The sequence below is a fragment of the Artemia franciscana genome, chromosome 6 (genome assembly GCF_032884065.1).
Source record: "Artemia franciscana chromosome 6, ASM3288406v1, whole genome shotgun sequence".
NCBI classification, from domain to species: Eukaryota; Metazoa; Arthropoda; class Branchiopoda; order Anostraca; family Artemiidae; genus Artemia; species Artemia franciscana.
Genome location: NC_088868.1, coordinates 15,043,399 through 15,061,971, shown reverse-complemented (window position 1 = coordinate 15,061,971; position 18,573 = coordinate 15,043,399). Strand labels below are relative to the sequence as shown.

The window sequence follows — 18,573 nt, the reverse complement described above, 5'->3', positions numbered from 1 at the left end:
AGTCCCTAGCCTAACTCGTTAACAAGGGACAGCACAAGATTCAGCGTTTTTCAAACACGAAATAATTTGAGAATAGTACAGGTTAATATCGGCAACCACATTTTTCACAGGCACCTGAGTCTGGAGCAAATGAAACGGAATACGAATAGAACTAAGTAGTGTAGCAAGCGTCACACTGTAAAGGGCAATATTTGCACGATTCCAATTATACTTGTCGAAACACTGTGAGGGCTTAGGAATAGAAGAACATACAGGAACATCAGATAGGGAAAACGTAAATGACATCGGCATATGATCAATGTCTTGTTCATCCGTAAGGACATGCACTTAAGAAATACTGAGACTTGGCGAACAGATTACATGGTCAATATTTGATACACTTCCTGAATGATGAATGTATGTATAGAACTGATCCTTTGGCACAATTTTATAATCAGGAAATAAATCTAACAAGCAGTCAGTTCTGGCCGAGTTATCTAAAATATTGCAGTTTAAGTAACCAACAATCAGATATGTATATTCGAAATCAGTGAATTGCTTCACAGCTGAGCATAACGAGGAGCAAGCTTTAGCGAACCGTGTTATAGAATCAATTCCACGTGCATTATGTGGCAAATTAGTGTTAATTACAACGGTATTGCCTAACTGGATCGCAAGAAAATGATCATTCGAGCATAAGCAAGTGGGATTTAGACTACTTAAACTACGCCTCACAAAACATGAAAGCCCTCCAGGGGGCCTGCCAAAAGTTGTGCGGGCATTTATAAGAAATAACTGATGTGATGTACTTCGTTGTAGGAAACTGGAACTGGTGGATGAGAGCAGGTGTTCTTGTAAGCAGACTATGTCGTAATCATTTATAAACTCGTCGATCACAGAGGCTTTATCCTTAGTGCCGTTAATATTGAAAGAGAGTAGGGATATCGAGCGAGCCATCACTTGGCAGCAGAAATCACTTTTTTAAGGACTTGGCATTTTAGGCTAAACGACACATGCGGACCACCACAATTTGGGAGTTTACAGGGAGACTCTTTCGTAGAGACATGAAGCCCTGAGCAGATTGCACACTTTGGATTTGAACTGGAACAGGCGGACTGGATATGACTGGGGGATCTACACTTGTGACAGCATCTAGGTGGGGTCAGAAACTCGAATAAGTTCATAGCCGATTTTTAGTCCTGTTTTTAGCAGCCGGGCCTTTGACAATAGATCTGTAAACTCAATCTTGACAACTGTAGAGGCACCAAGACGACTAGCCGACGCTATGCCTGGCTCACTGCAGAATTGGTCAACATCAAAGTCAAGACCTTTAGCAATTCCAAGTATTTTTTTTGTGACAATCTAAGTCGCACAAGATGTTACCGTATTTTTAATCGAAGAGCAAAATTCATTCACTGCAGATTTGTCTATATGAACAATCAGTTGATCTTTTTTTGCTTTTATACTACTAACACATTCATGACCAGCAACTTTATCCAGCATTTCTTTTCTTTTGAGTGGATTGTCAAGTGAAGCAGGGATCTTGGAAACCACAATTGTCGCCAGGACATTTGGTTCAGTAAGTTGAGGTAGGGGCGGAAAATGGTTATCATAAACTTCCGCACGAGACGCAACAGCATTAAGGACTTTTTCCATTCGCGTGAGCTTCGAGGATAGATGTGAAAACATCAGGTCAGGAACCGAAGGAACCTCATTAGCTGACAAGATAACATACGTAGGTATGGTTAAATCTTCAGAATCACATTTCGCCAGCAGCTGAAGAATATCACGTAAATGACTCTGTATAGCCTTATTTCCTGCACGTCTTGGGCAAATTTCTCCAGGCAAAACTTTGTTCCAAAAAGCAGACTTTGCCGCCGCAACAGCAGCTGCATCAAAGAATTCAAAGGCATGCCGAATGATAAGATCATCACCAACACCATTATTTCGGCTAAACTGCAAAAAGTTCAGAACTGGCAAATAAACCAGTTCTCCGCTCGCCATTATTCCAGAGCGATTATCACCCATTTTATTGGAGGTTTCCTTACGAGAAAAGTAAGGGAAGTGTTGAGGGTTGGCTACCTTATCCCAGCAATTTAAGGGGCACGCCCTGCGGGTACCACGGCTCTTGCTACCAACTCACTCCCCCCCTTCTGCTTAATTTTCTCTCGCCACCTCTATCGGAGCGTGATTGCCTATAAATATCGGAATTCCTAATTATATTCTTGCTGCTTAATGGCTAAATGAAGGGTCTAATTTCTTGCTAAAAAAAAAACTAGTCAGACAGGTTTCGTAAGATATCTTCGTTTGTCGGGAGATTGCAAAATAAGTTCATAAAAACTTGCCAAACAGCTATGTTTAAAAATCCAGAAAAAGGTTATTATTTAGTTGTTCACACCTTCACGGAAGGAAATAGACTGAAATAATTAATATTACTTGCTGTGCTTCGATAATAGAGTTATTAAACAGTGATGGAGAAGTTTTACCACCTTGACGTACGCCTTTCTTGACACTCAGCATTTCTTTCGAAGGAAAAGTGCCGGACGGAGAGGGGATCAGGATAACAGCCGAGAGCTTGTTGTACATACTGTAAACAGGGGAAAGGATGCAAGAGGAAACACCTCGCTGAAGGGCTTTGAGCAGGATATGGCCATGGATGCTAGAATCGAAGGCTCTAACCATTTTTATCTGTATCAATAAGAAGATTTGCAAGAACGCTGCGAACGTGTTCCCGTCCTGAGTCCTTTTTGAACCCGAACTGGTCGTCCAAAGTAGTGCATCGAAGTGCAATTTCATCAAAAATAAGGGATTCAAATAGCTTACAAAAAGTAGTTGAAACAGTGATCGAACGATATGAAGCGCACTGGTCAGCTGGTTTACCTTTTTTGAGAATAGGATGGACCAATCCAACACCAAAGCTGTCTGGAACGATGCCAGTAGCGAAAATCATTTGAAGTAGCAGATAAAGGTGCTCTAGGAGAAGATTGCTGGCAAAGCTTAAATGGGTACCAGACATACCATCGATGCCCTTAGATTTCTTTTTTTTAACTTATCAATTTTGGAACGCATCAAGGACGGAGTGACCAGGACACCAATATCCTTAACTGCAAACTGAAGCTCCTTATCGAGGGCCTGGCAAAAGGTGTTATCTAGGTAGGAATTAGGGGCTGAAAATTGGTCTCTGAAGTAGTCGCACCAGTCTTTTTCTGGCATGCAGGGCGGACCATTGGATATTTGAAACAGGTAAAATTAAATTGTTATAAATATTGCACAAATTCGGTGTTATACAAAGGTGTTATAGTCTTTTTCTGGCATGCAGGGCGGACCATTGGATATTTGAAACAGGCAAGATTAAATTGTTATAAATATTGCACAAATTCTTTAAAGTCCAAAAATAATATTTAAAATTAGTTAAGAAATTTTAAATTCTTTTGCCAAACCAATCCACTAGGCTGTTGTCAATTTTATTTTTTTTATTTTTGGTGTTGGTGATCTTACATCAGCCTGTGTTCTGAGGCAAACCCCGCAGGGTTTTTTGTTTAGAGGGAATCTGGCTGCATCTTAATCGTTGATCCCGGGACAGATCATATTGACATCATCAACTGCTGCACGAAGAAACAGTTAAGAGTCAAACTGTGTTGGATTAAAACCGGGGAATCAGACCGGCCGCGTTACTAACTAGACCATGCTGGTTTGTAAAGGGAGTTTATACAATCCTCTTGTGTTTCATTTGACCTATAGAATCACATAACCGTTTTCAGGAACTGCACTTGAGCCCGTAATCTTCAGGCTCCAAGTCAAGCGGTTTAACCAGTTGCGCCAAAAGAGACCGGTCTAGACGTAAATACTAATGGGATGGCAATAAAAAAAAACTATGGTTTAAAAATCTATTTAACAAAATCATCACCTAATAAACGGAGAACCTTTTAAGAGAAATTAAAATCGAAAATAAATACATTCCAACCATTAAAAAAGATTTGGATCTAGGAATGAAATATGAAACTAAGCAATGAAATGTGTGAAGCTAAATACGGATATAAACTCGTTATTACTATTACTTTTAAAGGTGAAGTGGTTGATATCTTTACACCCAAAACGATTTGATTCTACAGCAGCTGATTTTGAAAAGAAATTAAAAAATTAGATAAAGGCATGATTTTAAAGGTTATGTAAAGAAAAAATAAAGATAATATTGATGTAAACACAGTATATCGAACTATTCTTTAAATATTATTTTATACCAGTAGTATACGAAATATAGTAGTATATAATATAAAATATTAAATATAAACAAAACATGAATCAAATTCTTATTTCACAAGACATTAGTGATTTTAAAAGTTATGAGGAAAATTGTGAAAATGTTGCAGATTTAATTTAAAATAGTCTGAAGTCTATTGAAAAGTGGGTAAATTTAATTGATTTGATGAGTGGTTCAGAATTGGTTCAGAAGTGCTAATTGGTTGAAGAGAGAAAGAAGTAATTCTGAAGTTCTTGCCAACCGTTACACTTCCTAAAAGGTTATACTTCCTAGAACTTAAAGGCTCTAAGACCTTTAGGTGTCAAACATCAAAAACCAGAAGCACAATAGGGAACTATTTTCGTAAGACAGTGGAAATTAAATTTAAATGAATATTTCGGCCGTAAAATGAGTATTTTTCTTCGTAGCTGTTTATCTTTAGATATCTTTCTTCTACGATTGCATTTGAGCCTAATACAAGAGATTTTCGTAAAAGACAGCTTTAGAGATAAGAAGTTTCCTTATGTGGCTATGTATCGTAAGAATATTGTACAGGACATTCCAGTGCTGGACTCGGGTTACAATATGAAGTGAGATATTAACTAGAAAATGAGCTACTTTATGGTTCGATTTGGAATTCTATTGATGGAAGTACTTTAATTATTTTAGAAAGGTCTAGTCTCAGTTGTTTTTTCAGCTATTATACAAACTTTTTAGGGCGACTTGGAATAAACTTGACAATCTATATTATACTAGCTGTTGGGGTGGCGCTTCGCGCCACCCGAACGCCTAGTTGGCGGGGGCGTTTCGCGCCCCCAAAGCCCCCCGCGCGCGTAAGTCGTTACGCGCCATATTAGTTACGCGCCATTGTAGTTGTGTCCCTATGTCCCACCTGTGAATACAGAAAGATATATATATATATATATATATATATATATATATATATATATATATATATATATATATATATATATATATATATATATATATATATATCATGAAAAGAGAAATCACCAATGCAACAGCACAAACACCAAAAAAAAAAAAAAAAAAAAAAAAAAAAAAAAAAAAAAAAAAAAAAAAAAAAAAACAAAAGAGAGACAAAAGGAGAAAAGGAAGACTGTACCAAAACGTGTCAAAATTGAAAATGATAGTGATGATGATCGGGTTTGGGATTTTGACATGGATAAGTTCATTAATGCCTACCATAACCTCGTTAAAAAAAAAAAATCGGCGATATGTTTTTCATATATCTTCTATACATATAAAAAGTAAGTTGTATATATATATATATATATATATATATATATATATATATATATATATATATATATATATATATATATATATATATATATATATATATATATATATATATATATATATATATATATATATATATATATATATGTTTTTAACTACGTAAAACTTGCGAATATACAACATTCTTCGATGTCCCATTGTCTGTGCATAAAAATAAATTGTCAGGTTTACCGACTCTTGAACATGCAACATAAAATTGTCCATGGGAAAAACAATCCGTATTCAGATCTATACCTGATTATTCTAATGATTGCCCTTGAGCTTTGTTGATGGTGATTGCTAATCTAACATTCCCTGTGTCCCCGTCGTCATTTATATATCCCCCTGTGCCCCCGGCATCCCCCTTGTAGTTGTGTCCCTGTGTCCCGGTCGTCATTTATATTCCCAGTATCCCGGTCGTCATTTGTGTCCCAGTGTCCCAGTCTGTAATTTCTCTTTGAGCGTCCCGGTCGTCATTTACATTCCCTGTGTCCCGGTCGTCATTTGTGTCCCGGTCTGTAATTTGTCTTTGAGTGTCCCGGTCGTCATTTATATCTCCCGGTCGTTATTTGTGTCCCAGTGTCCCAGTCTGTGATTTCTCTTTGAGTGTCCCGGTCGTCATTTATATTGCCTGTGTCCCGGTTTATAGTTTTCTTTTTCTCCTTTATTTTTCAGTTTTTTCCTTTTTTAAGTTTTTATCTTTTTCAGTTTTTAGTTTTTTTTATTAGTTTTTAGTTTTTTTTTCTTTTTAGTTTTTTTTTGTAGTTTTTACCTTTCTTTTGTTTTTTTTTAGTTTTTTTCTTTTTTAGTTTTTTACATTTTTTAATTTTTTTTTTAGTTTTTTGGCTTTTTTAGTTTTTTTTTAGTATTTTCTTTTTAGTTTTTTTTTGTAGTTTTACCTTTTTTAGTTTTTTTTCTTCTTTTGTATTAATGCACCAATCGACGTCATTTGGAAACATGAGTTACATTTTCTGATTTCTGATAAAAAACGCTTAGATTCTGACGTAGTTCCAGTGAGCAAAGTCTTCAATGGCTCTGGGGGTGCAGCCAGTTGAGGAAGTTTAACTTTTCCTGAGGCGCAACACATTCCCATTGTTTCACCATTAAATTTCAAGGCCTTGCAGTAGGGACAAATTTTAGACATAGTCCCGATTTGAACACATCTACTATAATCATCGACTGGGCTGTACCTGAATGCCATGCGATAATTTTCACGTTGCTCTTGTGATTCCTCGGCACGCCTTCTTTTTTCACTTTCTCTTTTAGCAGCAAGTCTGGTTTTGCGTTGCTCTGGTAGTTCCTCGACACGCCTTCGTTGACGGAAATTGCAAATTCCTAATCTGGCATTATCTCTTGAGGCCGCAAGCCTGTTTTCACGTTGCTCTTGTGATTCCTCGGCACGCTTTCTGTTCTTACTTTCTCTATCAGCCGCAAGCCTGTTTTCTTTCTGTTCTTGTGATTCCTCGGCACGCTTTCTTTTCTTACTTTCTCTATCAGCAGCAAGTTTTTTGGCATAGACTCTTTGAGCAGCTTACAATGGCTTTTGCCATTGTAGGTTCTTCAGTCATTTTACAATTAAACATATTTCTGTCCACGACCTTCTTACAATTAAAAATTTGTCTTTGAACGAATTTCTTAAATACCTTTAATGACGTCATCGTCATAACAAACATGACGACAACTAACTTCATGACGACATGATGACATGACGTCATTCGACAGACATAAACCACAGACAATTTATTTTTATATATATAGATTAAGCACAAGGCATACACAATATAGTACTAAGTTCATGGGAGCCTTCCACCACAAATAGTAACGACGGTATAAGAACACCAGGAAATTTGCAAAAAATTGTCATTATCTTCAACTTAAAAAATGTGACTTAAAAAAGAAAATCGAGAATTTATGACTTATAATAAACGTCATAATTTAGATCAGAATACTAGTTAAGCAATTATTTGCCAGCGAGGTTCGTTTTTAGTGGAATTTATTTTAAAAGCCCACGGTGATAGTCCCATCACACGCATACCAAGTGCTTTATCCACAAGGGAAGAAGCCCAAAGCGGCCATCAGCATGAAGTGAACCTCCATTTTTTGATGATGAGTGATCAAACAACCGAATAAAAGAATCACCCCAGCCCACGAAAAAATCCAGGCTCGGAAGGGGTACATTGTTTGTCATACCAGACATTTCACTAGTATAACATTAACTATACTCGTTCGGCAAAAACCTTATGTCTCAAAGAAAGGCGTAAAAAAACATTAATGAATCAAACGATTAGTGCAAGCCTATATATGCATGTCCTGCTCCAACAGTTTTGAGCGTCTCTTTCTTCTTTATATTGTAACTGTAGTGAAGCAAAATAATATAAACTAGGCGTATTAGCTTACGGCGCACTGGGTGAAAAAATACGGATGAGTTCCGTCACCCGTCTGATCCTTTTTCAGCCATTGCAGAGCACTACCATTTCTAGAAGTTTCATAATGGATTCTAATCGGAAATCTGAAAGAAAAACAAACTTTTTCAAATTTGAACGTTCACTGATTAGTGATATATAATGCTGTGATGAATTACTGCGACATGATTAAATAAAAATTGTTTTAAATAAAGTTTAAACAGGCTAAAGCCAAATTTTTTTACTTATGTTTTATTCAGAGTTTGGTCCATATCTCTATATGCTGAAACCTCAGCATAAATAGTGAGAAGCGGCAGTGTTCTTCACACATACGAAATTTTTGTTTGCTTTAAGTTTTAAGTAGTGGTCGTGACATATATACAGAACTAATACCCCTCAGGCCATTTGAATGCTATGGAATAATGTCTAAGCCTCATTAGCACAACTGTATTGGCACAAAATTAGCACAATCGGTTTACCTAGCAACCAGATCCAATACAAGGCTGAATTTTCAATGTATTTTATACCAGTAAGAAAGTAGAACTCAATGTTGAGGACAGCGGGAGAATTTCAGTCCGCAACCATGGTCATTCGGGAGGGAGTAACTTTTGAGGGGGTGGCTCATCAAAAATGTAATTCAAACCTTAGACAACAATATTGTCTACCTGTTTACATACACAATTCCAATTATGATTCGAAATTCATTTTACCAGCGTTGGTACGTTTGCACAAAGATGAAGTTGTAGATGACGCATGACTACTCATGCTTTTTCTTATAATAGATTTTTGAATTTAACAATCGAGGGAATAGTTGTGCGAAAAGTGGAAGTCATGGCCCATTGTAGAAAAAAGCCAAGACAGATTGTTGAATTAAGTGGGCAGCCCAGTCAAGGGTTAATTTTATCCGTTGGATTGCCGTTGTTACTGTCTGCCAGATCAAAACTGTCACTTCTCTCTTGTATATAGAGAAGTCAGGCGAGAGTTTGGCCTCAATGTATGTATGAAATTGGCATTGATACGGCTTGTTGGTCCATTAGCCAGTCGGTTGGCTTGATTCAATGATCCCGTTGAAAAATGTTAAAAAGTGTGTTTAATTAGTTAAAATTATAAATTTGCAACGGGAACCCCTGCCGATAATCCCCAGACCTTATATGAGGGGGTCACTATCCAAAAGAAAAATTGAGCTGGTTGAATGGAAGCAGTTGACACGGGCTAAAGTGAATCTCAGCCTAGAGAAACATGGTGTTGGTATTGGTGTAGCACATGGTTACCGATTGAGCAACGGTCCAACCATTCACGGCCTTAAGCATCCGTGCACCTGTGTAGCTGTATTTTTGTTGATGAGAGTCGAATGGAAATAGTGAGGCATGGGTGATGGGCTAGTGTGCCAGGAGAGACCCCAAGGAGAGAGAGCCAATGTGCCCTTCATTTCCTCTAGGGCTTGTCTGGTTACTTTAGCTCAAGTGTTGTCACGGCAAGGCTCTATCAGTTGCACTAAAGAGTGAATTGAATCACGAGCCCAATAAAGGAAAAATTCTCTTGTGGAAGTGTGTCAAGGAAAAGTCTGTTTGAAATTGGCAAATGTTAGTTGGACCATCCAACTGCTACCAGCGAGAGGCCTTTTGGCGATTGTTAATGCAAGCATAGTGATTTTGAAGGCGCTAGGATTGCAAGAGGACTGCTTTCCAATGGGTTAGCGCTTCTAAAGCACTATATACTGATGGCTGGGGTTCAGAGCGAACCCCTGTCTTATAAATGCAAGTTCACTTGCATAAGAGTCGAGGCAGATTGCAGCAGGCCCTTGTAGGCCTTGAATTGGACTCGTTATTTCCATTTGTCAATATGCTGCTTCCCCCTTTCTGCGATCGTGAATTAACCTGAGAGAGAACCTCCAACAGGTTGGAACCCAACTCACCGTGAATTAGCATGAGAGGGTTGACTCTAGTTCAGCGTTGTCGAGTGATAGCCATGAGAGGGAAAATTTTCAAGTAATTTAACCCGTAGTCAACCGGCGTGTGTTCCCCAGCGAGAACCTCCAACAGGTACAACTCTAGTTTGACATTTGTGAAGGGACACACATGCACGGAAAGGTGTAGCATAAAATGGCAGACAGTAACAACGGCAATCCAACGGATAAAATTAACCCTTGACTGGGCTGCCCACTTAATTCAACAATCTGTCTTGGCTTTTTTCTACAATGGGCCATGACTTCCACTTTTCGCACAACTATTCCCTCGATTGTTAAATGAATCTTATAAATGGTTCTTTTACTTATAATATCATACCCAAATTATCTGTGAAGCTGCTAGTCTTAAATCTTTTATGGGAAACAATAGATAATGGTCGTGCTTGAATAAAATCCATTTTTAGATTCTTATAGTTTCTCCCCCAATCCCTAAGTCAGATTTTATAGTTTTTAGATTTTAGATAAAGATAAAGATTAAAGATAAAGATAAAGATTTAGATAAAGATTTTAATAGTTTCTCCCTCTATAAACAGTGCTTCCCGAACTTGATCTTAATTTAAAAGAAAAAACATTAGTTCGTTTGGCAACTATGGCCAATGCATGATTTATTAACGTGTCAGGGCATATACCCGTATGAATACCACAACTACACCTCGAGGCTACATAAGGAAAAATTACCGCCCATCGAAGTGTTTTATGATTCACAAAGTTTGGGCAAAGGGAGGGTGTAAAAATGGGGAGGATTATTGAAAAATACCCTTGGCAAGTGATTTATTGATATTATTAGATATTGTGTGTAAGAAAACGGATAAAATCTATCAGGAATTCAGGTTGGATTTGGGTTATTACTTTACAACTTGTCATCTGGTGATGGATTTAATTCTAAAAATCAGAAAATGAAACAATAGGTCTGACCACCGACATGGATCAGGCTATGTTTGTAGAAAGCTCCATGTGATAAGGATATATTTCCGCTGTAATCATTAAGCCAATCCTAAGCCTGGAAAAAGGAGGAGGGTTTGGCGACAGACTAGAACCCTGCCCCCAGAAAAAAATATTTGCCATATAACCATCTAGTCTTGACAGCCAACATGATACCGGATATGCAACCTGCTGACGATTCTAGACCACCCCTGGACACCATGTCGACGAATTTGAGCCACCCGTGGACAAGATTTTTTAAAGCGAATTGTCAAATGAAACTTGGCTTTTGGAACGTGAGGACCATGGCCCAACTTTGAAATACACAACAAGTTGTTAATAAGATGGAGAGATATGGCCTCGACATCCTTGCTCTATCAGAAGTCCGTTGGAAGGTACAGGCAGTCAAACCCTAGATATGGGATCACAATCCTGCACAGAGGCATAAAAAAAGAGAGAAGCAGGTCTTACCATAATGCTGTCCAAACCCGTGTCCAGAGCTCTAACTACATGCATACCCATAAATGAGAAGATCATCGAGGCAAGGTTCACATATCAACAAGCCAAACTAACAGTGTTTCCAGGTTACGCACCAGCTAAGAACGCAGATTATGGCAAAAAAAAAAACAGTTTCCAAAACACCCTACACACTGACGCCAAAGATATCCCAGCCATGATCTCGTCTGCCTTTTAGGTGACTTCAATGCCAAAGTGGGGAGCGACAAGTCCTACTGTCTTGAAGCTCTTGGCAGTCAAGGCCTCGGCGAAGTCAACGAGAATGGGTCACTGTTAGTTGACTTTGCTCTAACAAAAGACCTCATCATCGGTGGAACTCTGTTTCAATATAAAAACATCCACAAATACTCATGGAACTCGCCAGATGGACATACTCATAATCAGATAGACTAAATCCTGATAAACAAAAAGTAAAAGTCAATTCTCCGGGATGTTAGGGCCCACAGAGGAGCCGATGTGGCCTCTAACGATACCTTGATGATCGCAAAACTGTCCCTCAAGCTGAAATCCACACAGAAGTCAGAATCCAAAGAAAAGCCCGCCTACGATTTAGAAAACTCTCAAACGCAACAGTTCGTCACAACTTTAGTATCCATCTTATAAAAAGGTTTGAGAGCTTGGCCCTAGATTTCAGCAATGAAGGCAGTGTTGGGCCATTCTGGAACACCCCAAAAGAAGCAAATAACTAGACAGCACTAGAAACGCTTGAAAACAAAAAAAGACCCAAAGATGAATGGTTATTCGACAAGACATGTATCCGATCGACAAGACACGGACTGCGATAAAGTCTTGAGAAATCATCTATACCGACATCAAGACAAGCTAGTGAAAAAGAGCGCAAGGGGAGATAAACGGGACTTTCTAGAAGAGAAGGCAGCTATGGCAGAAGAAGTATCCAAATGCGGCAATTCCAGAGCTGTTTACAAAATTAGCAATTAAATCATCGGGAAACGACGTAACCGAGACGGGTCAGTTAAAGTAGAAAACGGCAAGATGGTCACATCCCCCGATGGAACCTCTAAAGTCCGGGCCGTATTTTCTGAGAAAGTCCTCAACAGACCTAGTCCTCTGAACACAGCATACAGCCCCACATCTCCTTTCCTGGACTCTCAAATCAATACAGAAGTGCCAACGACCGAAGAAATAGTTCAAGCCGCTCGCAAGATGAAGAATGGTAGAGCACCAGAAGGAGATAAGCTATCAGCAAAAATGACCAAAAACCTCTTTTGGTGCTTGCATAACGATGTGGATCGCATTCTTTGCATGCATCTGAAAATCAGAGGAAGTCCCTGAAGAATGGAGAAAAAGTACACTAATCAAGCTTTCCATGTATCATAGTATCATAGTTACATCATAGTTTGCATCAATCATAGTTAACTGTATATCACACACATGAAATTGCCTTTGGCCTTTTCTTAATTGGAAACTATTAACTATACTAATATCGAAAGACAGACAGTCATGCAGCAGAATAAGCCAAATATGACATCAACCCCAGAAAAGTAACTATTCAAGAGATTTATGTGTTATATCGTCTCTTGTCAAAAGATACGTGTACTTTTTGTACATGAAAATGCAGTTTTTATCAAATTTTTTTATTTAATTTCATTTTGTTTTTCATTAATGATGTCATTTATGGTTGTAATATACTATATAAGGCGTAATTTAAAAAGTGTACTTGACGAAATTTCAGGAAATTAGGTAAAACAATCAATTAATTGTCATATTATGTCCCCTGTCAAGAGATACGTGCGTTATATCATCTTGTGTATGAAGTATTTATTTGGTCAAAAATTGTATTCAATTACAACATTATCTTCTGTTAATTGCAGAAGACACTAGTTGTTGCAACTTCCTTTCAAACAAGCCCTTAACCAGCTATCTGTACTGTTCCAGTGCCCCACAAGCGCTGATGAAAAGAAAACAAGAAAAAGAGGACACATGAAATCAAAAAAGTGGTTTTCCTTGTTATTCTCAGGCTGTAGCTTTCCTACATGGGATATTAGACACTGGCGATCTCAACAGTACACCTTTTATTTTCAACTAACATCATTCCCAAAGGTTTTCAGGTCATCTTTCGAAATTCCCACAAATTTTTGTTTTCGTAGTAAACTTCTATCATTAAGGTTAATCGAAATCACAGTTGTTATTCCTGGATCGGCTTTAAATTTTTGGTCTTTTTAAAAAGGGGCGTAATTTGCTATGGGACAAAGGGGTAACTGCCCCTAAACCCCAGTTTGCCCCACAGCAAAAAATTTTGTTCCTTCAAAAATCTTGTCAAAACTAGGATAAGCCTTCATTGTTCAAGCATACATAGAAACGGGTTAGTTTTTCTTTAGTATATATTCGCCCTTACGGTGCTATATGGCTTATTTTTCTGTTTTCACAGTTATTTTTACTTGTTTTGGAAAAACTGGCTCGATATTGCCCCCCTTCCTCCCGCAGGATTTTGTCGGAATTATGGCACAAGTTTCGTATCCCATTTTACAGTTTTTGGTTACTATGGCCGTGGTTCGTTCTATAGTAGGTTGCAGCTGTCACTGCAACCATGACAATATAGAAAACTATTATACTCACTCAACGTCACTAAAGTCATTAATCCAAATTTCAAGCTTAGAGCCAAAATTTCCAATTTCATCATAAACCTTGAACGAAAGATTCTTCAAGCTAATTGGATCTTCGACTCTTTGAATTGTCAGGTCTTTGGTGTCCAGTACCTGTAGTACAAGTAGAGACATTTAATTCAATTGTGCTATTTGCAATGAGTAGTAAGGCCTAGACAGACACTACGGTCCTTCCCATGCCTCACAGGTGCTGCAGTCCTTTCCCCATGCCTACACATACGCTACGGTCCTCTCTCATGTCTACAGTGCTCCCCCATGCCTACACAAATATGACAGCACCCCATCAATGCTTACATTGATGCTACGGTCCTCCGCCATGCCTTAATTGATGCAAGCACGCCCTCCCCATACTTACATCGATACAAGCACACCCTCCCCATGCATACATTGATACAGGCACGCCCTCCCAATACCTAAATTATGCAAGCACCCCATCCTCTTACTGCTGCCATTACAAGCACTATCCATTACAAGCACTATGGTCCACCTGTACCTCAATTGGTTATTTCCGGCAAGTGATTTAATGGGCTTGGCCAAGTGGATATAAGGTGGTATTTTAGATGTATTCATAGTAGTGTGATTATAGTTTTTCTTCAAGTTTTACTTGAGAAACATAATACACTATTGAAAACGAGTGGTTTTACGCTGTTGGAAGTTGATAGTGGGGCCAGCAGCAGTAGTGGTACGAAGAAAACAGCCCCCGACATTGGAGTAGAAATTACAAGGGGATATCTGCTTACCTTCAAGTGGGATGAGATGTTTGCAAGATTTTTCATATCACGAGGAAGTTCAAGCTGGACTAAAAGTTATGTTTTGCAGCAAACATTAGTATAATGTATATACGTAGACTACAAGATGGATCGCAATTGTGAAATTTATTGAAGACAATGAATTGAATCAGCATGTGAGAAAAGAATGAATAGTACATGTTATTTTATTATTACAATTTTGAAAATAAAAATATTTCTACATCGACATTTCTTTTTTAGTTCTTGTTAGGTATTTTAGTTGGCCATTGCTCGTCTACTCCTCCTCCTCCATCTCTCAAGGTAGTTAAAATGTGATCATCTTAAGCAAGCACCCGATGTAAAAAAAATATTTCTAAGTTTTAGTTAGTTTTGTAATCAGTACTGTGTGGGAGAGTCAATTTAAAATGAATGAAATGGACAGACAAAAAATCCAACCGAGTCTTGGTACTTTGGAAAAATCATTGGATCTAAAACCAAAACATTTTCAAAGGTTGCCAGTGCAGAGGAGAATCTTCATTCAAAGTATGATTGATGATATCATTGAACAAAACTCTCCAGCCCTTGATTATGGTATGAGACTTTTGTGTGCGGGTCCAAAAGCATTTACTCAGTATATCGATGTGCTGTTCAATAGGAGATCAAATTCAGCGGGATAGTTAATGCAAAGGAATATTTTTTGAACGAGAGTTAGTTTGTGATGAGCAGTGTGAGAGTCAATTGCCAAATTGTATAAATTATACACAGCAATTTGTATACCTTTGCGGGCCTAGCTTATTTCAGAATAGACTTTGGAACCAAACTATTCACGAAACATGTGGCTTTGAAGTTTGTTCTAGTGAAATCAGCTTTCCGTTATCTAGCCAGGGTGACATGTGTTAGACGCTCATAGGAAGAGAATATGCATAGAGTAGGGTTTTACCTATGAACTAGGACTGTTAAAAACTTTCCAAGTTATCAATTTGCACTAAATCTTCGTATTATTAAATTTTATACGAAATTTTTAGATTTTACTTCCAATAAATCTCTTTTTCCTATAGGAGTATTCGTGTCGCTGCTGTCATTATATAAGCCGCTTTTCAGGGGTGAATCACTACAAGGTGTTTTAATTGATTATTTCCGTTATTCTAAAATTTGGTCTTTTTAAGAGGAACTCTCTATATCCTCCTCGTAAGCGTATGGCCTTTTTTAAGATTGGGGCACACATACTGTTCGATTTCTTTAACTCATGCCTTCTAGCTTATATTTTAGTGTATATCAGCTTTTTTACATTTTCTTTTTCCTGCATTAAATTTTAACTAATTATTTTCTGTATTTTAAGACTTTGGTCCTTTCTAAGGAAAAATCTCTGTATCCCCCTCGTGTGGCCCAGACTTTTCTGAGGATTAGGACCCAAATACAGTTCGATTTTTTAAGTCATACCTTTTAGCTTAAATTTTAGCGTAAATCAAATTTTTAACGTTTTCTTTTCCATTGATTAAAATTTACGGCCGCTTTTTTAGTTCCAAAACCTACCATAGAGGGTTTGTGGTTTACCTTTAGGTGGTTAGGTCGTTCAGGGTTACTCCCTGCATGTTTCCTCTTATGTTTTTGCTTATTTCAACCTTTTAATGTTTTCTTTTCCATTTATCAAATTTTAACAGCGTATTTTCTGTATTTTAACATTTTGTCTTTTTTAAGGAGAATTACAAGTCCCCCTCTAGGGGTAATAATGCAGGGTGACATGCGTTAGACGCTTGAAGGAGGGGAAACACATAGAATGGGGCTTTATCTATGATCTATATCTATTTTAAACATAAAGATTGGGTAAGCTTAAACATGTTTATTGATTAATTGTATTCAACAAAGAAAAAAATAAATTTTTTTTTATTCATATTTTCTTGGTTATATGTTATAGTACATCAGCTGTAAACGATTTTTTCCGTTTACTAAATTTTAACCACGAATTTTCTGTATTGTAACATTTCATCCTTTCAAGGAGAAGTCTCTATATTACCGTCTTGAGGTCCAGGCCCTTCTAGGCTTTGAGGCTGATAGGAGAGTCTCTATGTCCCCATCTTGGGGCCAAGGCCCTTCTGGGATTGAGCCTGACATCATGTTCAATTTTCTTTAATTCCTATTTTACGGTATTATTTTATCGTATGTCAACTTTTTTCCAAAATACCCAAAGATTCTTTTTTGTTTTGGTTCAGTATTTAATAAAGGATTATCCGTATTGGAGTTTTCAGGAGAATGTATAGGAAGATACGTAAGTTTTCATGACAAAGCACTGAGAGACAGGGTCTTCTTCATGGCATTGCTTTGAGAAATAGGGCGTTCCTCACCACATTGCATTAAGAGATAAGATAGTCCAAACAACATTGCATTGGAGCTTAGGGGGATTTCATAAAACTGGGGGCACTAAAGAACGGGCTTTAGATGGAAGGAGAGTTGATATGCCCAGAATAGGGCTTTACCTACTGAGAGTTTTCTAAACATTCTATTTTTCAGTTTAATCCAAATCTTGTTATTGATAGCTTTTATAAGATTCTTTACGTTATACTTGCAATAAATCTTTTTTTTTTCTTATTAATATTGTCTTAGACTTCGAAAAGGCAAGGTGAAAAAAACCATCTATTTTTTAAAAAGCACGTTTTAGCAGGGGCGTAATTTGCTATGTGACAGTGGGGCGAAAGCCCCATCTACAGCCAAGTTTCCCCCCAGACCTAAGTTTTCCTTCCAGCTGAAATTTAGTTTCTGCAAAAAATCTTGTTAAAACTAAGATAAGCCTTCATAATTCAAGTCCCCAGAAAACAAGTCAGTTTCTTTAGCATAACTTTGCCTTTATGGTAATATATAGATAATTTTTCAGTTTTCACTGTCATTTTCACTTGATTTGTGAAAATTGACTCCAACTTTGCCTCCCCCAAGGATTTTTGCGAAGTTACGTCACTGCGTTTTAGTGGTAAGATGATATGCGTTAGATGCTCGGAGGGGGTGGAGGCGATATACCTAGGTTAGGGTTTTTGTGCTTTAACTTCTCTGAAGTTATGAATTAGAGTAATTAGTTGGCTGTTTGGGTTTTCAGAATTAGATGTTTCAGCTTTTAGTGGGTGTTTGGTTTCTGAGGGTTATTATTTGAGATGTTTACCTTAGCATTTCACGATTTGACTTAACTGAAGCTATGAATTAGAATATTTAGTTAAGTATTTGGGTTTTCAGGCTAAGGTTTTTATTTTCTGTGGGTGTTTGATTCCCAAGGCATATTTTCTTTTAGATATTTACTTTAGCATTTCAGGCATTAACTTGTTTGAGTTTATGAATTAGAATAGTTAGCTGGCTGTTTGGGGTTCACAGACTTATATTTCTTAGGTTTTCGTCGGTGCTTGATTCCCAAGGTTTATTATTTAAAATGTTTACTTTGGTATTTATTCGTTTGACATTTCTGAACTTATGAATTAGAATAGTTAGTTGGTTGTTTGGGGTTTTCCAACTTAGACTTTTAGCTTTCCATCGGTGTTTAATTCTGGAAATTTATTATTCGATATTCATTCTTTGATATTTTAGTGTTTCAACTGTCTGAAGTTATGATCTAGGATAGTTACTTGGATGTTTGGACTTTTTAGACTTATTTCTTAGCTTTTCGTGGGTGTGTCGGATCTGAAGCTTGTTATTTGAAATGTTTACTATGGTATTCTATGATTTGATTTGTTTGAATTTATGAATTGGGAGGGTTAGTTGGCTGTCTGGGTTTTTAAACTTAGGTTTCAAAGTCTTTATTGGGTATGTGGTGTCAAAAGCTTATCCTTTGAGATGCTTTCTTTCATATTTCATGTTTTGACTTTTCTGAAAGTTATGACTAGATTTTTACTGAGCTAAATTTCTTCGACTTTGTATA

The 18,573-nt window shown here is 37.4% G+C and overlaps 1 protein-coding gene across 1 annotated transcript in view; it reads right to left on the bottom strand.

Annotated features, from left to right (window-relative positions):
• LOC136028091 (leukotriene A-4 hydrolase-like) overlaps nt 1–18,573 on the bottom strand; it is a 100,908-nt gene that overhangs the window by 59,125 nt on the left and 23,210 nt on the right. Inside the window, exons 2-3 of the mRNA XM_065705709.1 lie at nt 13,904–14,043; nt 7,919–8,030 (exon numbers count right to left, since the gene is read on the bottom strand). The gene's annotated coding sequence lies outside the window, so the exon portion shown is untranslated. The remainder of the gene's footprint in view (nt 1–7,918; nt 8,031–13,903; nt 14,044–18,573) is intronic.